The sequence below is a fragment of the Vulpes vulpes genome, chromosome 13 (assembly GCF_048418805.1).
Source record: "Vulpes vulpes isolate BD-2025 chromosome 13, VulVul3, whole genome shotgun sequence".
Lineage (NCBI taxonomy): Eukaryota > Metazoa > Chordata > Mammalia > Carnivora > Canidae > Vulpes > Vulpes vulpes.
In genome coordinates, this window is record NC_132792.1 from 65,140,466 (window position 1) to 65,148,126 (window position 7,661).

General features: G+C 33.4%; 1 pseudogene; it reads right to left on the reverse strand.

Moving 5' to 3' along the window:
- Nucleotides 1–6,729: 6,729 nt before the first annotated feature.
- On the reverse strand, nucleotides 6,730–7,346 carry LOC112932392 (MICOS complex subunit MIC26 pseudogene; annotated as a pseudogene).
- Nucleotides 7,347–7,661: the final 315 nt, after the last annotated feature.

Sequence of the window (7,661 nt, forward strand, 5' to 3'; positions counted from 1 at the left end):
AGATTTTATTTATTTATTCATCACACACACACACACACACACACACACACACACACAGAGGGAGAGAGGCAGAGACACAGGCAGAGGGAGAAGCAGGCTCCATGCAGGGAACCTGATGTCGGACTCAATCCCAGGTGTCCAGGATCACGCCCTGGGCTGAAGGTGGTGCTAAACCGCTGAGCCACCTGGGCTGCCCTCAATTTTAGATTTTTAAGTAAAAAAAGAATTACTAATGATATATGATAAAATATAAACACTAATACAGTTTGTGATTATTTTTTTCTTTAACAAAACAGAGCAGAAATTCACACTGTAAAACAAAATAGATAGGAATATAAAGAGATGAAAGTTTTACAACCATAGAAACCATAGATTCTTGGTGACTTATCCTAATAAGTAAAGTAGAACTTTATTCAGTATTAATCAAAACTTGTTTGCTTTTTCATGTTTAAGAATTAAAATATCAGTTAGCTGATGTCTTCGAATACTTAGTGGTATTAGCGTTCTTATATTTTGAGTTGGTACCACAATTTTAACTACGTTAAATGGATTTTCTTTTCATATAATGTTTTTCAGGCTTTAATATACACACAAATCACTTGGGGATCTTGTTAAATTAAAGATTCTGATTCTGTAGATCTTTGGTGTGGCCTGAGATTCTAATAAACTCCCTGGTGAGAAAAATGCATAGATCATACTTTGAGTAGTAAGGATTTAGGGGACAATTAGGGTAATCTTATTTAGGTTATTCATTTTGCTATCATTTTATTAAATAAAGTTCTTTCATTACTTAACAGCTAATGCTATATTTCTATGTGAAAAATAATTTAAATAGTTTATTGCCACAAAATTATTGTCATCTACAATGCCTTACTATTAAGTCTAATTTTTCAGTTATGTAACTTGTTTCATTTTTTTACATTAGTTACAACACAAGGTAATAAGTAATCTAAAGTAAGATTGTCATCTATCTTTAAGAGTTGATATCATATCAATGTTTCAGGGGAAAACAAGTTTAATTTCTTCAGTGAAGAAAAGTAACATTGTTATTTTGGTTGAGACTGTCAAAACTTGGTATAACGCTTGAGTGGGTAGGTCTATTAAGTTTTTATGTGTTAAATCTCTTTGATGGTATATCAGTGGGATATGATTAATTAGGGAAAACTAAAAGGAATCAAAATCGAAGATAAAGATATGCAGAATTGTATTTGGAAGAACCACAGTTAGCAGAAATATTACTTTTTGACATTATTTGTCTGAATCAAAGTTAAAGACTATTTTTAGTTAGGGAACTGTCACAGTATTGTTTGTATCATGCTTAAGAACCCTATCTAATCTTGGTGGCGCACTTACTAGGTTTTGTTTTCCTATGCACAATGCACTAAAGACCCAAATTAGAGATCTCTTAAGGGATTTACTCATCCAAAGTAAAATGCAAACCAATGATCCATGCTGACTTGAAGAAAAGCCTGATGTTATAAATACTTGGAAACAAGAAAGAAAACCGTGAGCTCATTTAATAGAAAGGCATATCCTATAGATATCCTGTGATATATCAGGACTATATATATTTGAGCACTATATATCCTCAAATGTATCAAATCCACAGAACTTTTATCTTCTCTTGAGATTGATTTTGGCCTGATGGAAGATATATTGTGCTACAAGGCATTGGCGATTAGAGCAAGAAGGCAGAAAATGTTACTGAAGCAGAGAACACCTGCTGGGAGCAGGAATGAAAAGCACTGAATGGAATAAGTATACATGTGGTCTGCAAGGAAAAGAGTGTGATGTGGACAGTTTCAGAGTCAACAGGATATACACTGAACAAATAAGCTGGTTTTGTAAAGCTAATCTTAATTACAAGGTGATTATCATCTAGTCACAGTATCCTACAGGATGTCAGGGTGAAAAGCATGACAGGTATAGTGGGAACAGAATCAATCCAAAAACTGAAAGTATGATTTTTTTAACCATTGATTAAAAATGTATAAATTTTTACCATGCACAAAGTAGAGATAAATGATTCTATCCATTCCAGTTTGTGCATGTACCTAGAAATTTGTTTAAGTTGAAATGAAACTTATTCCTAGTGGTTTGTTTGAATTCTAGCTTGACTTTAGGCTCTAAGTGAGAATATGCATGTTTGAGTTGGAGGAAAAAGAGAAAGAACATTCGGATGAAATGAACTGAGATGTTAGCTCTTATTTAATCCCAGGCTGTTGAGAAAATTTAGAAGTCTTTTTTTTTTTTTTTCCTTCTGAGGGCCATACGTGGGTTCATGGCCAGTAGCCTGCCTTCATATAAACTTTTAAAGTGAATTTCATATTTGTGTTAGGAAAGGAACAAACTTTCCTTGGCTATTTAGTACAATAGATTGGGAGGTAACAGCTATTTTAGTCTGTACTTCCAGATATCTCTCAATGAATGCAAATATTCTAAAATAAATAGCATAGGTATTTCTTTGGTAAAGTGGTGGTAAAATTATGAAATTGTATTCTATTTATTATGATTCTATTTATGATGGATTCTACTTATGATGATTCTATTTACTGATTAAAAAATAGTCAAATGCTAAAGTATTAAGGTTTTCAGTGGGAACTATATCCTAGGAATAGCAAATCAAGTGATAATTCCCCTAGAACTAGCACTATTGCTAACGTTTTAGTAGTTTACTATTATACTTTAGAAATTAACTTCAGTGTTTAAAAATATCTGAACCAAAATGTTATTTCAGTCTTTTAAAAAGAATGGCATTTGAAAAATCATAAGCATTAATTGTGAAAGCAAAATCGACATTAAGACCACAATCTGGAGATAGTCACTGAAAATATTTTGTTCTACTTTCATTTTTTTTCTTATCAGAAAAATTGAGTATTTTAATTGTTTTACTCTTGATTGCAGTTTTATTACATATATGTTTTTTCTCAAAGAAGAAACATCTCTGGAATTCAGTGTGAAAATACCATACCCTTTAATGCAAATTTTTCTGGAGGACATATCTTATATTGAGTAAGGAATGTTTTATGTATTTTTTATATTCTGTAATATGTGAGCCATGCCAGGATAGATCTTGAATCTGTCCACTTCTTTCCTTCTCCACTAATGTCATTCTAGTTCAACCCACACTATCTCTTGCCTGAAGTACTGAAATAATTCCTTTTTCTTCAATCATCTTTCTTTCAATTTTGTATCTCCAGAATTCATTGTTTTCATAGCAGTGGTGATACTTAAAAACTGAAATAAGATTGTACCACTGCTCTTTAAAATCTCTCAATGGCCTCTTTACACTGAAATTTAAATTTAAACTCTAATCTTGTTCTATAGAACTCTACATTACCTCATCTGTATCTTCTTCTCTGACTACATCTGGTACTACTCTCTCCTTTACTTACTGCCCTGCATCCATTTACATTTCCAACTGCTGTGTCCATTTTTGTAATTTGTATCTTTCAAGGAATTGTTCCTTTTTATTTAAGTTGAATTTATTAGTATAAAATTATTCATAATGTTTCCTTCCTTCTTCCTCAAATGTTTGTAGGATCTGTGGTGATATTTCCATTTTTATTCCTGATAGAGGTAATTTCTGTTTTCTCTCTTTATCAGTGTAATTAGACGTTTATCAGTTTTATTGTTTTTCCCCTTAAGACCAGCTTTTATTTATGGATTTTCTCTATTATGTTTCCATTTTCTATTTCACAGATTCCCTTTCTTATTTTTATTATTTCTTTCCTTCTATTTTTTAAAAAAGCTTATTTATTTATTTATTTATTTATTTATTTATTTATTTATTTAAGAGAGAGAGAGAGCAAAAGCAGGGGGAGGGACAGAGGGAGAGGGAGAAGCAGACTCCTTGCTGAGCAGAGAGCCTGGTGCAGGACTCCATCCCAGGACCTTGAGATCATGACCTGAGTCAAAGACAGATGCTTAACTGACTGAGCCACTCAGGTGCCCCTATTTCCTTCCTTCTACATATTTTAAGTTTAATTTGATCTTTCTAACTTCCTTAAGTGGAAATATAAAGATTTTTTCTTTTCTAACATAAGTATTTAAAGCTATAACTATCCCTCTAAGCACTACCTTAGCTCCACCCTGCAAATTTTAGCATATTGTGTTTTTGTTATTGTTTATTTTAGTTCAAATACTTTAAAATTTTCTTTTTGATTTCTTCTTTGACTCATGGGTTATTTATAAGTATTTTATTTAATTTCCAAATATTGGTAGGGTTATCCAGATATCTTTCCAATATTAATTTCTATTTTAATTCTGTTGCTGTCAGAGGGTACACTATGTATAATTTTATCTTCTTAAATTTATTGAGATTTACTTTATGGTTCAGCATGTGATTTATCTTGGTGAATGTCCTGTGTGCATATGAGAAGAATGTATATTCTGTTATTTTTTAGTGTGTTGTGCTATAAATGCCAATTAGGTAAAGTTGGATGATAATGCTATGTAAATTTTACTTTTTTTGTATGCATGTTCTATGATTCATTGAGAAGGGAGTTGAAATCTTCACCTGTAGGTATGGCTTTGACTTTCTCCTTTGAATTCTGTCAGTTTTAGCTTCATGTATTTTGAAGTGTTATTATTAGCCACATATAAGATTTTTATGTATTTTTGATTAATTGACCATTTTATCATTTTGAAATGTCCTTTGTCTCTAATAATATCACTTGTCTTAAAGCCTGATCATAATCTTTGATAGTAATATAGCTATTCCAGCTTTTATATGTTTAGTGTTTACTTGGCATGTTCTTTTCCAACCTTCTACTTTTAGCCTATCTTTGTCTTTATCATTTAAAGTGGTTTTCTTGCAGTCAGCATATAGTTGGGTCTTGCTTTTATACAATCTGAAAATCTACCTTTACTTATATGTTTAGACTATTTAATAATGTAATTATTGATATAGTTAGGTTAAAGGCTGCTATCTTACTATTTATTTTCTATTTATTTCACTTTCCTTTGTTCCTTCTTCATTTCTCATGTAATTTTGAATTAATGTAGTTATTTTTAGTATTCCATTTCATTCCTAGTATTTGTTTATTAGCTACATTTTTTTATTCTTTTAGTGGTTGTTCTGTGGTTTACAAAATGTATATAACTTATTACAGTTTATATTCATCTAATATGCTATTTCATGTATAATGTCATCCTTATGACAGCATTCATTTTCTCCATGTTGACTTTATGTGTTTTTTACATATATTTTGCTTCTACACGAGTTATATACCTGATAATATATTGTTGCTTTAAATAGTCAATTCTCAGGACGCCTCGGGGCTCAGTGGTTGTGCATCCGCCTTCGGCTCACATCCTGATCCCGGGGTCTGGGGATTGAGTCCCACATCAGGCTCCCTGCCAGGGCTTGCCTCTCCCTCTCCCTATGTCTCTGCCTCTCTCTGTGTCTCTCATGAATGAATAAATAAAATCTTAAAAAAAAATAGTCAATTCTCTTTTTTAAAAGATTTTATTTAATTAATTAATTAATTAATTAATTAATTATTTTTAAATGTATTTGACAGCACGAGAGAGAGCACATGAGTTGGGGGCAGGGAGCAGAAAGAGAAGGAGAAGTAGATTCCTCACTGAGCATGGGACCTACTGAGGGGCTAGATCCCAGGACCGTGAGATCATGACCTGAGCTGAAGGCAGATGCTTAATTGACTAAGCCATCCAGGTGCCCCAATATTCAATTGTCTTTTGAATAAATTTTTAAAAATAAGAAAAACTGACTTTTTCAAGTCCCAATATATTACCCTTGCTTACACATTCATTTGTGTAGATCCCAGTTTCCTTCTCATATTATTTTCCTTCAACCCAAATGATTTTCTTTCTTTATTTTATTTTAGAGCAAACCTGCTAGTTTCAAATTTTTTTCAGCTTTTGTTTGTCTGAAAATATCTTTATTTCATTTCCTCTCTTGCAAGATATTTTGGCTGACATATTTTCTTTCATCACATTAAAGATGGCACTCAATAGTCTTCTTGCTTGCAATGTTTCTTGTTAAAAATTGGCAAATATTCTTATCTTTGTTCTCCTCTATGCAATGTCTACACTTCCTCCACTTGCTTTTAAGGTTTTGTCCTTATTACTGGATTATAATAATTTAATTATGATTTTTTCCTGTGGGTTCCTTCCTGTTATATTGGAATTTGATGACCTTGCTGCATCTGTATTTTTGGTTTTCATCAAATTTGGAAAATTTTCAGCAAATCTCTTGAGATTTTTCTGCTTCCTTTTTTATGTGTGTCTAATTATGTGGATTTTATTTTATTAATTTTTTAACTTGGAATTTTAATTATGTAAATAAATAACAACATGAGAACAAGGAGTTCTGAGGCTAGCCATTATCTCTAGATGAGAGGATTTCTGATTAGTCTACTTATAGTATGGCATCACCCAAAGCAACAGAGAAGCCCAGAATAGTTTTTCCTGAAGAAGAAAACCAATATTTTAAATTCAGTATGGACTTGTGCCATTTTTCTATAGAAATATTGGTTTAAAATATGGAGTTTCCAATGTTTACCTATAACAGATTAAAATGGCAAAGCACCTGGGTGGCTCAGTGGTTGAGTGTCTGCCTTCAGCTCAGGGCGTGATCCCAGGGTCCTGCGATGAGCCCTGCATGAGGCTCCCTGCTGGAAGCCTGCTTCTCCCTCTGCCTATGTCTCTGCCTTGCCCTCTGTATCTCTCATGAATAAATAAATAAAATCTTTAGAAATAGAATCAAATAAAATGGACAGAGCATGGAACATTCTCCTTATTTCTGGGTGAATGCTTCACATTTCCTGGCTTTTGAAAATTGTCCTACAAATCTTCTATGACTATATATCCTCATGAACCACAGGCATATAATTTCTTCCCACTGACCTGGACAAATACGATGGCTTGTTGTGGATAATAAAGAGAGGCAGGTAATCCCATGAACCCAGATGGATACACCAGTTTCTTTGTTTTTGAACCTCTTAGCCAGAAGAAGTCCAATAATGCCAGCAAAACCAACACTAGCTCTTGGGAAAAAAAATCCAAGAGGTGCATTTTGGAGATATTCATTGCTATCTAACCCCCACTGAACCAAGGTCTGCATCTTAGGCTTAGTTTGTGGGTGTATTTCTGGAACTTGTATATGGCTCACAGTAATGTTGGAGATGTGAGATGCTTTCAAGTTGGGTCTTTGGCTTCTCTACATATTTAGATTGACCCTCGGGAATGGAGTACAGTGAAAACTTACTAACCTTGATGAAAGTTTTGTGAGGTGAGTCCTTTTTAGGTCATGTGTAGACTTGGAAGGCGAGCAGACTCAGACTGCCTGGCCCCATAGACCTCTGAATTACTTTGAACATATTGCTGGCACAGGTCACTTATGCCTAATTACAGGGATTTTATACCATTTGATATTGTCATAAAGATCATTGAGACTGTTACTTTTATTCTCTAGGAATTATTCTTAGCATTTTATTGCTGTGAGCTTTGGATTTGGTAATTTTTTTAAAGATTTTATTTATTTGACACAGAAAGAGAGAGAGTGAGAACAAGCAGGGGGAGTGGGAGAGTGTAGGCTCCCTCCTAGGCAGGGAGCCAGATGCAGGGCTTGATCCCAGGACCCTGGGATCATAACCTGAGTTGAAGGCAGACAGTTAACTGAGCCACCCAGGTGC